Below are 19,106 nucleotides of genomic sequence, written 5' to 3' on the forward strand. Positions count from 1 at the left end.
GGGTTGCTGGTTGTATTCTAGTTTAGTTTTGTGGGGGCTGCCTGGCCTTTAGGTCCTAGATTGACCTTCTGGGCTGGACCAGACTGATCTGCAAATGGATGTTCTCCTCTGTGAACGGTACCGAAAGCTCATAGGCGAAAGACACTCCCCCAAGTGGGACACAGCTTGGGCTCATTCTTGGTAGATGGTTTCTGACATTTTGTGTATTTTCTGTGTAACTGGGGTTTCACCCGAAGCCAGATGTGGACCCTATGCTTTCAGCCGATCTATGTTATCTCACTGATGATGTCCAACAGGCAGAAACATGTGTTAGTGACTCTCCCAGGTGAGCCACCTCCCACAGATCAAGTAGTTTGAGCTCTCTTGGTTAAGAGTTTCTCAAATGTTTGTATTTGTGCATGGCACATGGGGTTTTACCCTAAGTGCGTTGGGGTAATCAAGAAGTGGATCCCCGAGATCAGTTGCCCAGAGATGTAGTTGCACCCCACTGATGATGCCTAGAAACACATGCCTGGGGTTGCTGGTTGCACTCTTGTTCAGGGGGAATTCCCGAGCATTTCGGTGCTGCTGCACCCTTGCGGGTGGGACCAGACTGATTACCACTGGATATTCAACAAGGTTCCGAGAGATAAAATGAAATGTGATTGAGAGTCTCCCAATTGGGTCACAGTCCAGAGAACACGTTCTTTAAGCTTTGCTCTTGGAAAAGTGATTCTCATGTTTTGTGCATTCATGTCAAGCCCCTGGATTTTACCCTAGGTGTGTTAAGTGAATCCAGATGCCGGGCCCCTTGAACCCAGTTGCCTGAGTGGCATCTCAGTGAGGCTGCCCAATAGGCAGAAACATGTATCTGGGGTTGCTGGCTTGACTCTTGCTTAGAGGCAATTGCTTAGTGTTTTGGTGCTGGACTGCCCTTGAGAGTAGGACCAGGCTGATATGGACATTTCACGCCGTCTGTGAAAGGCACTGAGCCCTAGAACGTGATCAAGACTCTCCCAAGTGAGCCACAACCGGAGAACAGGCCATTATAGCTCGTATTCCTTCTTGGTGAAATGTTTGACACATGTTGCTTATTTTATAATAGCTATCATTCATATAGTTGTCTCTCTGGCAATGGGTATTAGCCATTTCCATGTGACTCAGTGTAACCTGGGAAGGTCAACAGGCTGTGATAGCTTTAGAGGGATTTCAAGCAGTGATTACAGGTTGTACTTAGAGGCCAACAACATGCAGAGCTTTCATACCGGGTTATGACTCAGACTGCCATAAAATGATGCTTTTTAGTTTTGAGTTATTGCTTAAAAAGACATCAATCTTGTATTCCTGAGACCTCCTGACGGATCAGGGTTCTTAGTGCCAGCAGTGCGTTTGTGATGAGCAGTAATGGAAATGGAAAAGGTTTGCTATGGGGTCCCCTCTTTGCCCCACCATGACAATATAGAGAAAATCAAAGTAGCAGTGCCAATATTATGCAGTGTTCACTTTGCATACATCTATATGAACCTAGGTAGTTCATACTAACCAGTTTCTGTTACGCCTCGTAAACCCACCATTGCCCATTTCCAGGTAATACTCTGATCACATCATTATCAGCTGATATTAGGCCAGTTATCATATTACCAAATTATCGCACAGGTATGCCAGGTCATGATACATAACACAACGTATCCCAACGTCCCATAGAACAAAATGGCAGTCAATGCAATGAGGCTCAGGACTCATCACACAGAGACAAGGCTTTCCAAATCCTCAGAACAAAATGAGGACACTGATCGTGCAATGTGCCAACAGCTTTGCTGTTGGTGCCTAGGTTTACTTCAGGGAAACATGTAGGACAACACAATTGTAGGATTTACGATTTATGAAGTGCAGTAACAATTGAAGAGTACATGTCAACGATTGCAATTTAATGTGGGCTTAAAAACTATCGGTTTACTACTGCAAATGTTAATTGCAGACAACAAAAGAAACTCTGTGATAAGGTCACATGCTCATAGTAGTTTGTCGACACAGGCATGCAGCTTGTTATTCAAAATGTGAAAAGCTGTTGAAGTCTCTATGTCAGAAAATGTTAGTTCTACAAGACAGACAATCATTTTATCTATGTTGAATACAGAGACATCCAGGACATCAATTACAGTATTAAAAGAATATGGTCTCCAAGAATTCCCAGTTTTTGTTGCTAATTTGAGTTGTGCATAATTTCTTTCAGATGCAAATATGCTTATGGAAGCTGTTTTTATTTAACAATTCACACAATTTGGAGGAATTTTCCACAGCTGTGTTCCCTGGTGATCCCCAAATGACGTCCCTGTTGAAAACAGCAAACTATTTCTTTTTTAAACGCAAGGTCCAATTTCCAGCAGCAGCAGCAAGCACACACATTTCATCTCCTTGTCCTTCCTGAGGCTCTTCCTGTCACTTACCTGCAGCCGGGAGATAATGAGTCAATGCACATAGATAGGCATCCGCCCAAATGCCCGCACAAATATGTGTAATCATCCATGGTACAGCACTTGCCTCACTGACAAACCAATAGCACTGCTACTTGGAGCACCATCACTCCCCCTATTTGTACATTTATAATTATAATTGGTTATTTATAACGCACTTAATACCGTAGAGGTTTCTACTCAAGTACCCAGGATTCGAACCTGTGATGCTCTGCGTCTGAGCTATATGTATGCAAGACACAGATTTAGCCCAACACTCCAAGTATCATGGACATCCCTTGGAACGTGGGCCGTTGGAGTCTGATAGCAGAAGCTGGGAGGTGATGGGAAGGGTTGACAGAAACAGGCAGCACACTATACAGTTTATTTCCGCATAACACCTCTTTATAATTGTAGGCACAAGGAAGCAAAGTGCTTTGGCAGGGATCACAAAATTCCTTTGGTTACTACAGGAGCTGGGATTCCGATTCTAGCATCCTGATTCCAAGGCCAGGAGCTCAGTCTTCTCACAAAAAGACCACCACACAATGGACATCACCCTCCCCAACCCCCCTCCAGACTGGACACCAGCCCCCAGCCCCCTAAAATGTGACCTCTCCCTCAGGCAACCCCCTCCAGACTGGACAATTCCCAGACAGCCCCCTCCAGACTGGACACCACCCCACCCCTCTCAGCTGTGACTTCCCCAGACAGCCCGCTCCTGACTGGACAACACCCGCCAGCCCCCCTCCGGACAGGACATCACCCAAAAACCCCCCAGAATGGACAACACCCACCAGCCCCCCTTCCGACTGAACACCACCGCCCAGCCCCCCTCAGCTGTGAGCCCCCAGGCAGCATCCTCTAGACTGGACAACAGCCACCAGCCCCCCTCCAGACTGGACACCACCCACCAACCCCCCTTACCTGTGACACCCCGCAGGCATCCCCCTCCATACTGCACACCACCAGACAGCAGGTAAGCATGCACCAACACGTGTTACTCACTCTGGTCCCCCCGTGATGTTCCCTTGTGCCCCCCATTCTCGCACACAGGTGTTGCCTGTTTTGCTTGATTCTTCTACCCTGCTCCCCCCTCACCCCACTCAAGCCTACTTCTGCAGGAGTCTGTCCTGATACATTCTGGTTTCACCATCATCGTCTTGTGGACAATGCTGGATTTGACTTTTATGGACTTCATTCATTTATGATGCGTCACCCTTTCTCAACTCTCATGCTGAACTTCTTTTGCATCTTGTACTCATGGTGGCCCTGATTCATGCTGTTCCCATCTTCATCTTGTATCCTGGCTTGCAACGTTATGTGTTACTACTGACTTCTGCAATTGTATTCACTCTCCCCTCTTGCTTCTCCACTCTTTTGACTGCTAACTCTCTGTTCTCTCCTCCTTTCCCTTCTTCCTTTTCCTATCTCCTCCCCTTACTTTCTTCTATGCACTTACTCTATCAGAATTGTCCCTGGACCTAGTATGATAGCAAGCTCGCCTGTAACCTCCTCCCTGCCCTTACTGTTTTTTTCCTCCCCACCCCCCCTCCAGCACTATCTGAAATGTCGTTAGGCCTAATATGATAGTCGCTTGTTTTGTTCCTCCCCTACCTTTCTGCACCCCTCTCCCTCACCTCTTGTTTTTTTTCTGGCTCTACCAGAAATGTTGTCAGGCCTAGTACGGTAGTCGCCTGTCTGTTTCCATTTCCTTCCCACTCTCCCCCTCCCTTCCTTATCTATGTCTTAGCTCTTGCACTATCTGAAATGCCGTCAGGCCGAGTACGATAGTTAATTTCACATCCTTACTGTTCATGGCTTGTAAGAATGTCATTGTTTTTTCCCCTTGTTCCCTCCCTTGCCTTGAAGCGCTTTGAAACACATTGTGTATAGGCGCTATATAAATAAACTATCATATCAGCTATCATATCACCTAGCCCCCCTCTCCTGTTACACACCCCAGGCAGCCCCCTCCAGACTGGACACCACCCCCTCAGCCCCCTTCAGCTGTGACCCCCCCCCCAGGCAGCCCCAATCAGACTGTACAATACCCACCAGCCCCCCTCCAGACTGGCCACCACCCACCAGCCCCCCTCACCTGTGATACGCCCCAGGCATCCCCCTCCAGACTGGACACCGCCCCCAGCCCCCCCCACCTGTGACACCCACCAGGCAACCCCCACCAGACTGGACACCACCCCTAACCTGCCTGCCTCAGTTGTGACACCCCCCCCCCCCCCAGGCAGCCCCAAACAGACTGTACAACACCCACCAGACTCCCCCTCCATACGGGACACCACTCCCCAGCCCCTTCTCACATGTGACACCCCCAGGCAGACCTGTCCAGACTGGAATCCACCTTTCAAACCCCCCTCACCTGTGACACACCCCCGGCATCCCCCTCCAGACTGGACACCACCCCCCAGGCAGCTCACCTGTGACACCCCCACAGACAGCCCCCTCCAGCCCCCTCACCTGTGAACCCCCCCAGGCAGCCCCCTCCAGACTGGACACTACCCCCACACCCCCTCAGCTGTGACACCCCCCTGACATCCCCCTCCAGACTGGATAACACCCAGGCATCCCCCTCCAGACTGGACACCAGCCCCCCTCACCTGTGACACCCACCAGGCAACCCCCACCATACTGGATAACACCCCGGCACCCCCCTCCAGACTGGACACCACCCCCCAGGCAGCTCACCTGTGACACCCCCACAGACAGCCCCCTCCAGACTGCACATCACCCTCCAGCCCCCTCACCTTTGAAACCCCCCAGGCAGCCCCCTCCAGACTGGAAACTACCCCCACCTCCCAGACATCCCCCTCCAGACTGGATAACACCCACCAGCCCACTTCATCTGTGGCATCCCCCTACAGACTGGACAACACCCACCAGCCCCCATCACCTGTGACCCCCCCAGGCAGCCCCCTCCAGACTGGACACCACCACCAGCCCCCCTCAACTGTGACACTCCGCCCAGGTATCCCCCTCCAAACTGGACACCACTCCTCCCAGCCCCCTCACCTGAGACCCCCCCAGACAGCCCCCTCCAGATTAGATACCACCCCCATACCCCTTCAACTGTGACCCCCCCCCCCAGGCAGCCCACTCCAGACTGGCAACACCCACCAGCCCCCCTCCAGACTGGACATGACCCCAGAACCCCCCTCACCTGTGACAAACCCCAGGCAGCTCCCTCCAGACTGGACGCCTCCCCCTAGCCCCCATCACCTGTGACAACCTCCCAGGCAGTGTCCTCCAGACTGGACACCACGCCATAGACCCCTTTACTGGTGACACCCTCACAGGCATTCCCCTCCAGACTGGACACCCCCCCCAGCCCCGCCACCTATGACACCCCAGGCAGCCCCCTCCAGACTGGACACTGCCCCCAACCCCTCTCACATGTGACTCCCCATGCATCCACCTCCAGACTGTATACCACCCCCCAGCCCCCTTCACCTGTGACACCCCCTCCAGGAAGCCCAATCCAGACTGGACACCACCTCCCAGCTCCCCTCACCTGTGACACACACCCCAGGCAGCCCCCTGACAGTCTCTTACAATACCAGTGCATGTCTGCAGCTCACCTGAACTTCCGTGGTATGACAGCACCATGAAGTGCAACACCAACATGTACAGTGCAAATACGACCAACTGGAAGCACCAGAGATCCATCCATGGGTGGAGCATCTGCTCACACACCCTTCCAGGCCTTAATCAGCCCTGCTCCCCCCCATAAACACGTGACAAGTGAATGCAAATCCATGTGCATGTTGTCCATGGCACATTGCCAAGGCATCAAAGCACAGTAACTGAATGTGTGGCCACGACAGAAGCAAACCTACCAAAAGATGTTGCAAGATCCACAAACAATGGCCAGGCGTGTCACAGTCTGAGCATCAGTGACCTAGGTGGGAACAATCACATGACAGGGCCATGCATGGGTGATGGTAGGGCAGTCAGAGAGAGCATGAGTCACAGAGACTGTAGAATTGTGCTGACACTCCGGAAGAGCAAACATGGCCCACTACTGCATTCCAGTGGTAGAGGCTGAGCGACACATGAGAGAAGGCAGTGTGTGACTGCATATGCTGGTGGACATGTCTGCATGACATGGGTTTTACAAAGCAATGACAAACAAACGTGCTATTAACGTAACAATGGAACTCCTCCACACTGAGCCCACCTCCCTCCATCCCAACCACACTGATGCCAAACACACAGTGATGCTGCACAGGTAAATACAAATGAAAACATACAGTGCAGACCTAGTCGTCTGATTGACCCACCCCCACATGTCAGGCACATGTGCATCCTTCCATCTGCAACCATCCCAGCAACAACAACACACAAGCATGCATGCCACAAGACATATGACTTGCAATGGAGAGATGCTCTGGCTGAAAATAGAACTATCGAAGAGGGAAACATACAAATGAATTGCATGAAGCGTGGAATGTATCAAACAGAACGATGTATTGGATATAAATACATTGTTTTTTAAACTGGAATCAAGCTCAAAGCAGTCCAGGGGAAATATAAAATAAAACTAATATCCTATGCCTAAAGAACTATGTACAATAACAACTGGGAAGGAAAGTAGGCAAAGTTTGGGGAAAATAATAAATACAAAAAGGAAACCTACACCTAAATAACTATGTACAAAGGCAGCGGGCTAGTCCTCCTCTCCAATCCCACTACGCCTATCCAACAGGGCCGTGTCCAGCGCCACATCCTCCCCCCTCGGGTGGCCCTCCGTTGTTGCCTGGAGGGCTTGCAGGTTCTCCAGCATTTGTGTCTCTATCACTTGGGAGTCCCTGCAAGTGGTCTCCAGGATGGCAGCCTGCCCCCTTGCCTTACGCAGTGCAATCTCAGCCCTGGCCAAAACTGCCCTTGCTTCCCGTGCTGGTGCCTCTTTGCCCCGATCTTATCTACATATCCTCGAACACGGTAGATATCCTGTGTCTCAGGTCCTCGTGTGCTTCCTGCCTCAAGCTTCGCACCTGCCTCCTTTCAGTGGTCTGTCCTGCAACAAATAGCCTCCTCCTCATTGCCACCTGCGGCCAATGTGCCCAGTGTCTGCTATCTGGGTACGCCCTCCGAGCTGATGACAATACCCAGGGGGCGTACGGCACCTGCAGTGCTCATGGGTGTCTGCTGTTCCTCCATTGCCAGTGACCCTGTTGGTGCCTGCCAGGCACCCTGACCACCTCAGCTGATGTGCCTTGGACTCTCAATTTGGGCAGGGATGTGATCTTCACTAGATGTGGCATTATGGGTGGGACTGGTGCACAGGGGAACCTGCTGGTATCTGGGCCAGAAGGCACCCTGTTGAATGACAGGCGCACAGAGGAGGAAGACGAGTAGGTGGTTGCAGCAGTGAATAACCCATGGAGGACACCATGGAGCAGGAATCCTGCAAGCCAGCCGATGAGTCGTTGTAGCTCACTGTGATGATGGGCAAGCAGACTACGAGTAGCCTGTCCATCATCAGGAATGACAGTGGCCCACCTCGTCAACCCATCCAGCAGGGGTAGCACATAATCCTGGATGGCCACACCAGATGGTAAGGGGGTGTCGCTCTGGTTGGACACATCAGCCGACACCGGGTGGTGGTTCTCGGTGGAGGCATTATGGCAGGCGCACACTGCTGCATCCGATGGCTCAGGGATGAGATTTTGCACAGGCACCTCCACTGTGGCCTGCACAGTCTCATGCCCCTGGGAGAGGCCTGCACTAGGCACGCCCACCTCAAAGCCCCCTCCTGATTCCATGGGCTGGGCTGCAATAGCCACTTCTTCCACCTCCCCCTCCGTCAACCTCGATGACTCAGGGGCGTCTTCCACCATGGATGGCCCTGGGTGGCATCTACTGTCCCCACCACTGCTGAGGAGTCCCCTCTCACCTTCAACTTCTTGGACTCACACCCAGCAGCCATTCCCAATGTCACTGGCGCTGCCTCGTGGAGGCACCCTGCAGCCATGCTCCACAGCACTATTTCCACCCACTTCATCAAATGCAACTGTGGAAAAGGAGACACAGATCAGAAACGTCAGTGTACTGCATCAAATCTGGCGTGGCATAACCAACATTCACACGAACATGACTTGTCAAGGGAACAACCATCAACCTCCACACACATGGACATGCAATCCACATCCATGCAGACACCTGCCTGGCCATTACTCCACACAATCACATCAAGCTACATGCCACTGTCACAACCAATCAATTACGTATGCTATACACTCATGCATCATTTGCACATGCACATGTGAGCATGCCATAGCAACAAGCATGCCATGTGCTATACACATGTCATACACACATATCAACCGAGAGGCCCCAAGCAGTGAAATGACCAATCACATCAAAGTTCTGTGAACGGCAATGCCTCTACGTGACTAAGCCAGACATCCAAATGTGTGTGTTGCATCCAGTCGTGAGTGATATCCAGTCACACATTCCCATTTTTGGCACATACAAATGAGAATCATGCATGCACATGATGTGGGCAACACTACCTCAACTGGCACACTTGCCACCCTGGCACATGTCAGACACAAGTAACATTGCATGTGCACAGTCTGCAAGCCAGCACTACAACACACAATGCAAGTGATAGCACATTTAAAATACATAATACGTCTGAATGCACACATGAGAGCAATGTCTGGCGTCTCAGAAACATATTTGCTGCAAGCCTAAGGGGGTCACTGCCAACATGCTGGTACATGCACATGCACCGTAGAGCACTGCACCACATGCCTACTCACCAGTCGACTGCAGATGTTGACATAACTCGCAGAGCTGGAAGTGCAGTGCCGGATAGAACTTCTCCAGTACCCGCATGCTATTAGCCGACATCCAGCACCTGCACGCACGGTGCACCTCCAAGGTGGCACCGGCCTGGACGTAGTGCAGGGCCTTGCCGTGGGTCCTGTATTTCAGGTCCTCCCAGCACTTGTGCATGGTGTTGAAGGTGCTGAGTGCCACCCCCTCCACGTTGATGGCATCCATTAACCCGTCCCAGATCTGCTGACCTCCTTCCTTGCCGCGTTGAAAGACAGGGTGTAAGAGGGCATCATAATGCTCCAGGACCTTCTCCACCAGGATGTTAACTTCCCTGGCGGTGAAGTTGACTGTTGGCAGCCCTCTGCCTCGCTGCCATGGTGTTGCCACTTTGGTCAGAGGATGATGGTGCTGACATGGCAACCCCCCGAGGCAGGTATGGGAGGGCAAGGTGGTCCTGGAGCTGGGCTGTGGAGTGGTGGTGGTGGAATGGCACGGTGGGAGTCCAATGAAGCAGCTGAGGTGTTCAAATGGCCAAACACAGGAGCACAGGCAATGGCTGGACTGCAGGCACTGTAAACACAGTGCAGGTGGGCAACAGGCGTACACACTGTACAGGCAGCAGCAGATGGCCACTTTGGAGGCGGCACAAGGCAGGTAAATGGCATGGAGGCATGAGCGTGGGTCTTACATGTCTTGCAATGTAGGCAGCTGGAAACAGAGCGAAGGGATTTTGCACATAAAAAATGAGGAAAGCGTGGACATGAGAAATCCGAGAAAAGGCCCTCAGCGCGTAACTTACATGACACATGCTGCGTGCAGCCGTTCAGCAGGCCATATTTGGGGATACATTAGAATGTTTAGAAGCAACTCTGAACTTGCGTGCGAAGGGGAAGAGATGGACGAGTGGAGTACTGTCTATTTTGGGGTGCCACGCAATCCCTCCACTTCAGGGACTGTACAAACTTTTTCTTTTGGTTGGGGATTTGCCTCTGCGCATACGCGCATATACTTTTGATGTTTGTGAGGCTAACGTTGAGTCGCGTACACATTTGTTTCAACTCTGGATGCCCCTGTGTATCGTGTATCACTATTCTTACCTTTCTGGTAGCTTTCCGGGGTTCGCGTATGCATTTTATGTGTAGTTGGGTGCCACTGCGTATAGCTTTTTTTCCCAGAAACTATCCTGGTATTGTGTACACATTCATTTTTATTTTGGGCTGCCTGTGCATTACGCATACCATATTTTTTACACCTGGGATACAATTCAGCCTTGCTGGACCACAGAACTATGTCTTCCATCCTGGAGACTGCCCCCTCACTCAAATTGCCCAGGACAATTACTTGGTGTGCCTTCCATATTTCCGTTACACCTGCAACATGTGTGGAAAGGCCCAAAAAGGGAAAGGGGGCAGACAGGCCAGGGCCAGGGGCATGCTGTGGAAGCAGATGTCCCAGCCCCAGGAGGTAATGCAGCCTACTTGTGGTCCAGCATCTCAACCCCAGAGTGGTCCCAGCCCCACAGGGGTGGCACCCACACCTTGTGGCAAAAAGGCAAAGCCTGCACAGCAGGAACAGGCTCAACCCCATGACATGGCACAAGACACTGGCACATTGAGGAAGAAGAACTATGTGGCCTTTCACCATTGTAACATGTGCCAGCATCAAGGGAGCACACATGCACCAGCTCAGCGTGTGGTGCATAGGCAGCATGTCACAGATGAGAACAATGCCCAAGGGTTTGAGAAGCACACTGATGCACAGGTAGTGAAGCGCTGGAATGATCTCACCTGTCGCACCAAGTCCAAGCTGGGTGTCAACGTCGCCTCTGCTCTGGAAACTGGAGGGGGGGTCAGCAGAGGAGGAGGAGCTGCTCTAGCATGAAGAGGCTATGAGCCAATTAATTCTACTGGAGCAGGTGCAAGGCGTGGGAGGCCTGGAAAATTATGAGGACACGTCTGGTGAGTGCCCAATATTGTGCATCCTGAGTATGTGAAGTACACCATCAGCAAGATGTATAATTGTGGTACACATCTGGCTGCTTTGGAATGACTGCTCCGGGTGAACCATGTCATGTGGTGTACGGAATCCTGTCCAGTGTACACAACATGTGTTGTACATCAATTGAACATGTCCGTGTGACAGTACTCATCCCCCACTAGCATAACCCCCCAATATCTGCAATATGATACCACAACATGCACAGTTGTTTGCTGCATCCTTAATGTTAGTGACTCTGCTCTGCTAGACATGTGCATGTGTCCGAAATAGGAGTTACACATCATGACCTGCAGGGAATAGCATCTATTCTTTCCACACATGTATGTATGTGCTTCCATGCTACATAGAACATCCAAGATGACAACCAACACTCCTTATGGTGTGCCCTGAGTGAGTGTGCATATGTCTAGACTGTGCACAACCACGCTGCCCCAATAGCAATGGCTCCTGAGGTAAATCGTTGTGAGGCCTGATCCCTGTTCCCCTCCCACCCTCAGCCCACACTCCATGGGTCCATGCCCCTCTCCTTCTTGTGGGTCACTGTAACTTGTTCCTATTTACACCTGCATTGACTTACTCTATCCACTTCATGGACCTTGCCTATGTGATGCTCTTACAGCCATACATCAACTGGGACTGTTTCCTTTTCCCCAGACTTTCGGCATGTTCCCCTTGTGTACAGTCCCTGTATAAAGACAACACTAGTGTGGCATGTAATGGATGCAGACTCTGATGTGGATATGTGTGTCTGCCTGTTGCCATGTGATGTAATTACACATCACAGAGCCACAGGTCCATATCCATTTCACTGGTATTAGTCAACAGTTTGCGGTGCCATGGGCCATAATATGCTTCTTAACAATCCTCTTGGTTGGCAATGTGCCCACTGGCAGCATGGCCCTGAGCATATGCCATGCTCAGATACCTTGTTGTCCATAGTGTGTGGATGCTGTATTTCTTATGACGACAAGCCCTGCATTTAGTTGCATGACAGCAGTGTGATACACATGTTTACTGTAGACACGTTGCACTTGACTCCACATGTCTTTTTCTGTCCATGTGCAGGTGAGGAGGCACCAGATGCAGAGGAGGAGGAAGAGGATGAAGAAGAGTCTGCAGTCCTTCAGACCACCAGTGAAGACGTGGTGTGGCAGGCCGTGAAAACCCACTGGTGCTACCAACCATCCTGAGCCATGCTGCAGACACTTCTGACTCTTTGGACTCAACTGGTACTGATGCTGAACCGGATGTGCAGTCCTCAATGCTGGCAGAGGTGATTGCATTAATGGGTGGAGCAGTTGGGGCCTGTGAGTCTGCAGGAGGTCAGGTGCCGTCACAAGGCCAGTCAGTGGTGGAAAACCTGTCTGTGGTGGTTACGGCTGCAAGGCCATGCTGCCATGTATTGGTTTCTGGTCCTGGGACAGATGTCCAAGGGAGTGTTGCAATCCTGCAGCCAAGGACGGGGGCATCATAGCAAGGGCCATGCTCCCTTGGATCAGGCAGGCGTGAGCCACGCACACCTGGGGGACGTGTGCAGACTGAGCAGACAGAGTGGGAGCACCAGTTGTTGAGTTCTGCACATCGACAGGGTGCTGCCTATGAGTGTTTGGCTGAGGGCATGGATAGGGTGGCCACTTTCATGGTCCCTTCAGCAACACAGGTGGTGCAACAGCTGCAGGTCAGGCGGTCCACATGCCGCTCCCACATGCCGATGGGCAGATCTGCAGTGTCTGGAGTTGTCCATGCTTGCAGAGGGTCAGGCACAAAGGGAAGCCCTGATGTGTGAGTTGTTGGACCACAGAGCTGCAATCCATGAGGAAGAGGCAGTCAGCAGAAGATGGTTCCACCAAGAGATTTTATCATTGAGGCAGACAATTTCACAGGAAGTCCGTGCAACCCGTGAGGTTGTCCATATTGACCTCCCAACCTTCAGTCTGCTGGTGCATTCATCAGTGTCACGTATGGTGGCTGCCACTGAGGATCAGGCCAGGGCACTGCGTGGTGAGTCTCCAGCAGCACTTCAACCTTCAGATTCAACACAGGATGGGGGTGCCAGCACAGGCATGCCTCCCCCGGTCCACCGTAGCAGTGCCGTCCATGAGCCCATGGAGGGGAATTTCTTTTCAAATTTATTTGGGTAGACATCCCCCTATGCGGGCTCAAATGGGAATGGGGAATGGCTTTACAAATGGGGATTTACCGGTCCCGCCAAGGTCGGACTGGACGGGTAAATTGTCATGTCACGCGGGAGACTGGGGTCTGCCGCTCCCATTTCCTCCTGGCGAGTCTACCCGCGCGTTCGCGTCTGGGGACTCGCCGGGAGGGGAGCATCTGGTTACGAGGCCGGCGGCCTTCGGCGCATGCGCGGGAGACATCTGTCTCGGTTCCGCGCATGCGCCGTGGACTGGGCTCGCCTCCTTGGAGGGGCTTGCCTTCCAAGCCTCGTTGTGGGTTCGCCGGCGCCCGGAAACGGAGCGGCTTGCGTTCCAGGCCTCTCGGGCGCCGGCGACCCATAAAAAAGGCTGCGAGTCAAAGCGGGTCGCGTCTCAACGCGGTTCGCTTCGCTCGCCTCGTTGTTCCTGCCTCCAGCACTTACCTGGGCCCTGTCTTGGGCCAGCCTGCCTCCAGCCCTTACCTGGGTCCTGTCCTGGGCCAGCCTGCCTCCAGCTCTTACCTGGGTCCTGTCCTGGGCCTGCCTGCCTCCAGTCCTTACCTGGGTCTTGTCCTGGGCCAGCCTGCCTCCAGCTCTTACCTGGGTCCTGTCCTGGGCCTGCCTGCCTCCAGTCCTTACCTGGGTCCTGCCCTGGACCAGCCTGCCTCCAGCTCTTACCTGGGTCCTGTCCTGGGCCTGCCTGCCTCCAGTCCTTACCTGGGTCCTGTCCTGGGCCAGCCTGCCTCCAGCTCTTACCTGGGTCCTGTCTTGGGCCAGCCTGCCTCCAGCTATTACCTGGGTCCTGTCCTGGGTCAGCCTTCCACCAGCCCTTACCTGAGCCCTGTCCTGAGTCATCTACCACCAACTGTGTATCTGGGTCATACCCTATTCTAGCCTGCACTCTCCTGTTCCATCCTGGGCACGTTTAGACAGTTCTTTATTTGGCCAGACAGCAAGCTCCATCTGACCTCCCTCTTTCCTGTCTTGCCTGACTCCGAACTTTATCCTGTGTACCATTGGAACCATCAGCACCAGCCAAGCTCCTTTTGCCTACTGCGAATATCCTTTCTGCCACACTGGTCTATCTACAAACTGTCGCTGCACAGAGGTTCTTGGAAGATTCATGGTCTTGACAACAAGCTCCACCTGGACTATGGTTCCATCCATCTGAGCCTAACAATCCTCTTGTCACGCTTATCTGGAGAGTGCCTTTCGTGACATTGGGAGTTGGTCCATCCTCCACCCAGTTCCTCTTTTGGGTGGTGGAGAGGCTGGTTCCTCGTGCCGCTAGTTCATCAGTTCCCGGACTCCAGACTGGCGACCTCTGCGAGACCAACCACCAAGACTGCAGGTACGCGGTCCTCTCGGGCCATCCAGCTTGACAGATTGAGACACCTGCCTTCTGATTCAGAGATGGATGATTCGCAAGACATGAGGAACGAGTTGCTAGCGCTCAGGGCCGAGATGACCGCCCTGCGTCAGGAGAATCAAACTTTACGTCAAATGATAACGCAAGGAGCACCCAGTACCTCTCAAGTAGAGGGATCATTGGCTCATACAACACCCATCAAATTCGACGGAGACCCTAGACGGGTGGCAGAGTTTTGTAACCACTGCAGGATACATTTTCTCTTCAGGTCTACCTACTTCAACAACGATAGGGCCAAGATTGGGTACATCTTGGGGAACCTAACTGGGAACGCATTAGCTTGGGCAACTCCGTTTGTGGTTACGAACAGTCCTATTTTGAATGACTTTGCTGCCTTTGAAAAGGCCTTCCTTGAGGTGTTCCAGACGCCGAACCTGGCCTCCGTTGCACAGAATCAATTGATGGACTACAAACAGGGAAGCACTGACATCATCACCTACATCAGCCGCTTCCGACTTTTGGCTACCGACTCCCAGTGGCCCGAAATTACACAGAAGACACTGTTTCGTCGAGGCCTGAGAGAGGAGTACAAGGATGAGCTACTCCACATCCCTGAACCAGAGAGCCTTTAACTCTTGATTAATCAGGTACTCCGTATTGACCAAAGGTTAGCCGAACGAAAGGCTGAGAGACTTCGGCTTGACAGAAGCGGTCCCAGGACGACCAGCTCACCCGCAGGTTCGTTTGGGTCGAACGAATTCGGACCTGAGCCCATGCAAGTAGGAGCCATGAGAGGACCTTTGACGGAAGATAGAAGAAACGAAGGAGGTCTTTGCGTTTGTGTCTTTACTGTGGAGCAGCTGGGCATTATTTGGGTACGTGCCCTTTGCGTCCGCAGAAGAAGAAGTCGGGAAACTAAGAGACCTGTCGTATACTGGAAGGGCAACGACAGGTCCTATCCCTTCCTCAGACCCTTCGGTTATTTGTTCTATTCGTCTGCCTATGCAACCAGCGGTGCTACAGACCCTGAAGGTCCAAATTAAGTTACCAGACAAGGACCTGGAAGTATCCGGTCTATTGGACTGTGGGGCTTCTGGCAATTACATTGACGAAACGTTCGTCTCCAGACATAAGATACCACTCATTGCCAGACACACACCTCTGTCTGTGGAGCTTAATGATGGTACCCCCTTGTCTTCTGTACCCGTTAGTCAGTTCACAGTTGGACTGGCTCTTCTGATTGCTGATCATTACGAAGAACTTGCCTTGGATGTTATTAAGTCACCGACCTACAAGGTGGTCTTGGGATTACCTTGGTTGCAATACCACAATCCTTTGATAGACTGGAGAACCCAGACCTTGACCTTTTCATCCGCAATGTGTGCTCAAGAATGCAAGCTACCGGTTCCCACCATGGCCGTTTCGACCTCTCTAGAAACAGACTGCAGTGGGGTCCATCTATGTTCCACGTCTCTGGTCCCACAGGAATATTCCGAATTTAAACTGGTTTTCTCTGAACCCGGCGACATACCCCTTCCTCCACACCGTTCCTGTCATGATCTCTGCTTCCAAAAGATCAGGACTTGCCCGACTCCCTTGGAAGCAGACCCATAACCCCGGTTCCGAGTGCCAGCCAGTCCCAATTGGGACCTTTTGGACCCTGTCCTGGCGCCAGTGGCACCAGGCTCATAAAGATGCCCAGTCCCAGCGCTGGAAGCGCCGGGCTCATAATGCTTGGGTGGACTTACCTGCAGCAGACCATGCTGCTTACTTACCTGCCAGTTGAACCCCTGATCCTCTTCTGTTTGGGACTACTTTTCCTGTTGGGTGGGGCAGGAGCCACTCCCTAGGTTCAGAACACTGGAACTGTTCTGGAAAGCAGGAACTCTTTTCTTACCTAGGCGTGGCTGTGGAAGGAGACACCTAAGCACTGCAGGAGGCTATTTAAACCACTCCCGATGGATGAATCTTGCTTTGTGTTATTCTGCATTCTCTGCAGCAGAACGCTCATCGTGTCTTCTGCTTCTGATCCTGGGCCTAAGGGAACAAAGGCTTACCATCCTGGAATCCAGTCTTCAGCAGCACCTGTAAAGACAAAGAAAGAACAGGTTAGCACTACGGTCTTCAGTGGCAGCGCATCTCTTACCTGGTCCATCGGCTGTCACCAACGCCTCGCGCTGCATTCCGGCATCTGAAAGACAAAGGCTTCCCTACTCTTCGCATGCTCCGGAGGTCTTCGCACTGCATTCCGGCATCTGAAAGACAAAAGCTTACCAGCTCTTCGCACGCTCCGGAGGCCTTCGGCGCTGCATCCCGCATCTGAAAGACAAAAGAAGGTGCGTTTAAAGACATTGGGCAACTTTATTACTCACGTGCCATTACTCCTTCCCACGCCGAATCCAGTGGGTATTCCAGAACCCTTCAGCTTCTCTAAAGCTCCGAACTTGTACCTGCAAGATAAAAGGGACAGTTAGTGCGCATCGTGAAGCAGGCTACAAGCGCTTACTTACGTGCTTCCAGGCGCTTCTATTCCTCACGCGGGTTCGATCCTCAACTCTCATCAGCCCGCCATCCGCCATCGCCGGAACCCTGCAAAACAAGAGATATCATGACAAAAGACTTTTAAGACATTTGAAGTGCCCAGAACTTACAGTTCGTGCAGTTAACGACGGACAGCAGTCCTCTGAGGTCAAGAGGCCTGCACCCTTATCCAGTGAAGAAACTGGTTACGGCACCCTGCCCCGAGGCAGATGGAGAGCTCGGCGTTCACTTACCTAAGGTGAGGGCGTTAACCTTTGGGGTTCTACAGGAGAAGAGAAAGGGAAGAGGAGAGAGGCACCCAATAACCCCAGTTCATTAATCCCATATTTTCTATCTGCAGACATCTTACTCTTCAAGTCAGACATACAGTGCACAGAGGTCCAGCCCAAAGAGCCAACCGTGTGTTACACATCACCTTTGAAGATACGGCATTCACCCAGTCAAGACCGGCGCCTCTGCGGGAATCAGGTGAGCGTTACAGAACACAAAGCCTACCGCAAAACTCCCACCCAGGCGCTATGGAAACCTCGGATACCGACCAGCTAGCCCAGTTACTTGGGGAACTAAGAGCAGAAGTGCATGCAGCCCGTCAGGAAACGAATGCTCTAAGAAGGGAACTGATTATTTCCAAGGAGCGAACTGACGATCTTGCTAGACAATTGCTACAGTCACAAGCCGGACAAACTCCGTTACCCGCATCAGGGGCAAATCTTCCTTCAACATCCTCTATGAACCCAGTGCAGATCAACCTACCTGGGAATGTACCTCTGGCTCCGCCCGAACGTTTTTCTGGTGACCCAAAGAGGTTTGCAGTATTTATTAATCAGTGCCGGTTGCACTTCTTATGCCGGCCAGCAGCCTTTCCAACTGATCAAGCTAAGGTAGCTTTCGTGCTTTCGTACCTTAGTGGCAATGCGGCAGACTGGTCGATCGCTCTAGTTAATCAAGATGATCCGGTTCTCCATGATTTTCAAGATTTTCAGCTCAGTATGGAAAAACTGTTTGCAAGACATTCAAAGGGGCAGGCCTTGGACAATGAGCTCCTTTCATTGCGACAGGGTAATCAAGACCTTTTGGCTTATATTGCGTCTTTCAACAGACTGATAGTGGAAACTCGATGGCCTGAGGACAAAAGGATTACGCTGTTTTATAGAGGTCTACGTGGAGAGCTCAAAGATGTGTTAGCCCAAGTAGTGAATCCCTCGCAAGACTGTTCGGACTATATTGACTTAGTCGTTCAAATTGACCACAGACTGCAGAACAGGAAGGCCGATCGTTCCAAGTTTGATGCTCGAGTATTTTCCAAACCACCAACTCCTACCAAAGGAGTAGACTCCGGGGAACCCATGCAAATAGGGGGCCTGAAAGGACCACTAACACAAAAGGAGCGGGAAAGGAGAAAACAGCTGCAATTATGCCTCTATTGCGGAAACTCGGGGCACTTTCTTCGAGACTGTCCGGTGAAACCAGCCAAGAAGGCAGTAGGAGCTGCAGTTACCAGGGTCACAAACTCTGAGCAGGGAAACGACCTCGCCCGACAAGAATAGAGGTCCTCTTGCCGAGCGTTAAAACCAGTTCAGTGACCTCGCATTTCGTGATACCTATGGTCCTCATTAGCCCTGAACATCCGGATCGATTACATGCGATTGAAGCTTACGTCGACAGCGGTGCCATCGGCAATTATGTGGATCATGAAATGGTTTTGAGGATGAATCTGACTCTTTGTCCAAAGGCTGTAAAGGACGTCATTACTACGGTGGATGGTAGGGAGATAGCCTCCGGACCAGTAACGCATACCACCCAAGAAGTG

The sequence above is a fragment of the Ambystoma mexicanum genome, chromosome 5p (genome assembly GCF_040938575.1).
Source record: "Ambystoma mexicanum isolate Mex_15411 chromosome 5p, UKY_AmexF1_1, whole genome shotgun sequence".
NCBI classification, from domain to species: Eukaryota; Metazoa; Chordata; class Amphibia; order Caudata; family Ambystomatidae; genus Ambystoma; species Ambystoma mexicanum.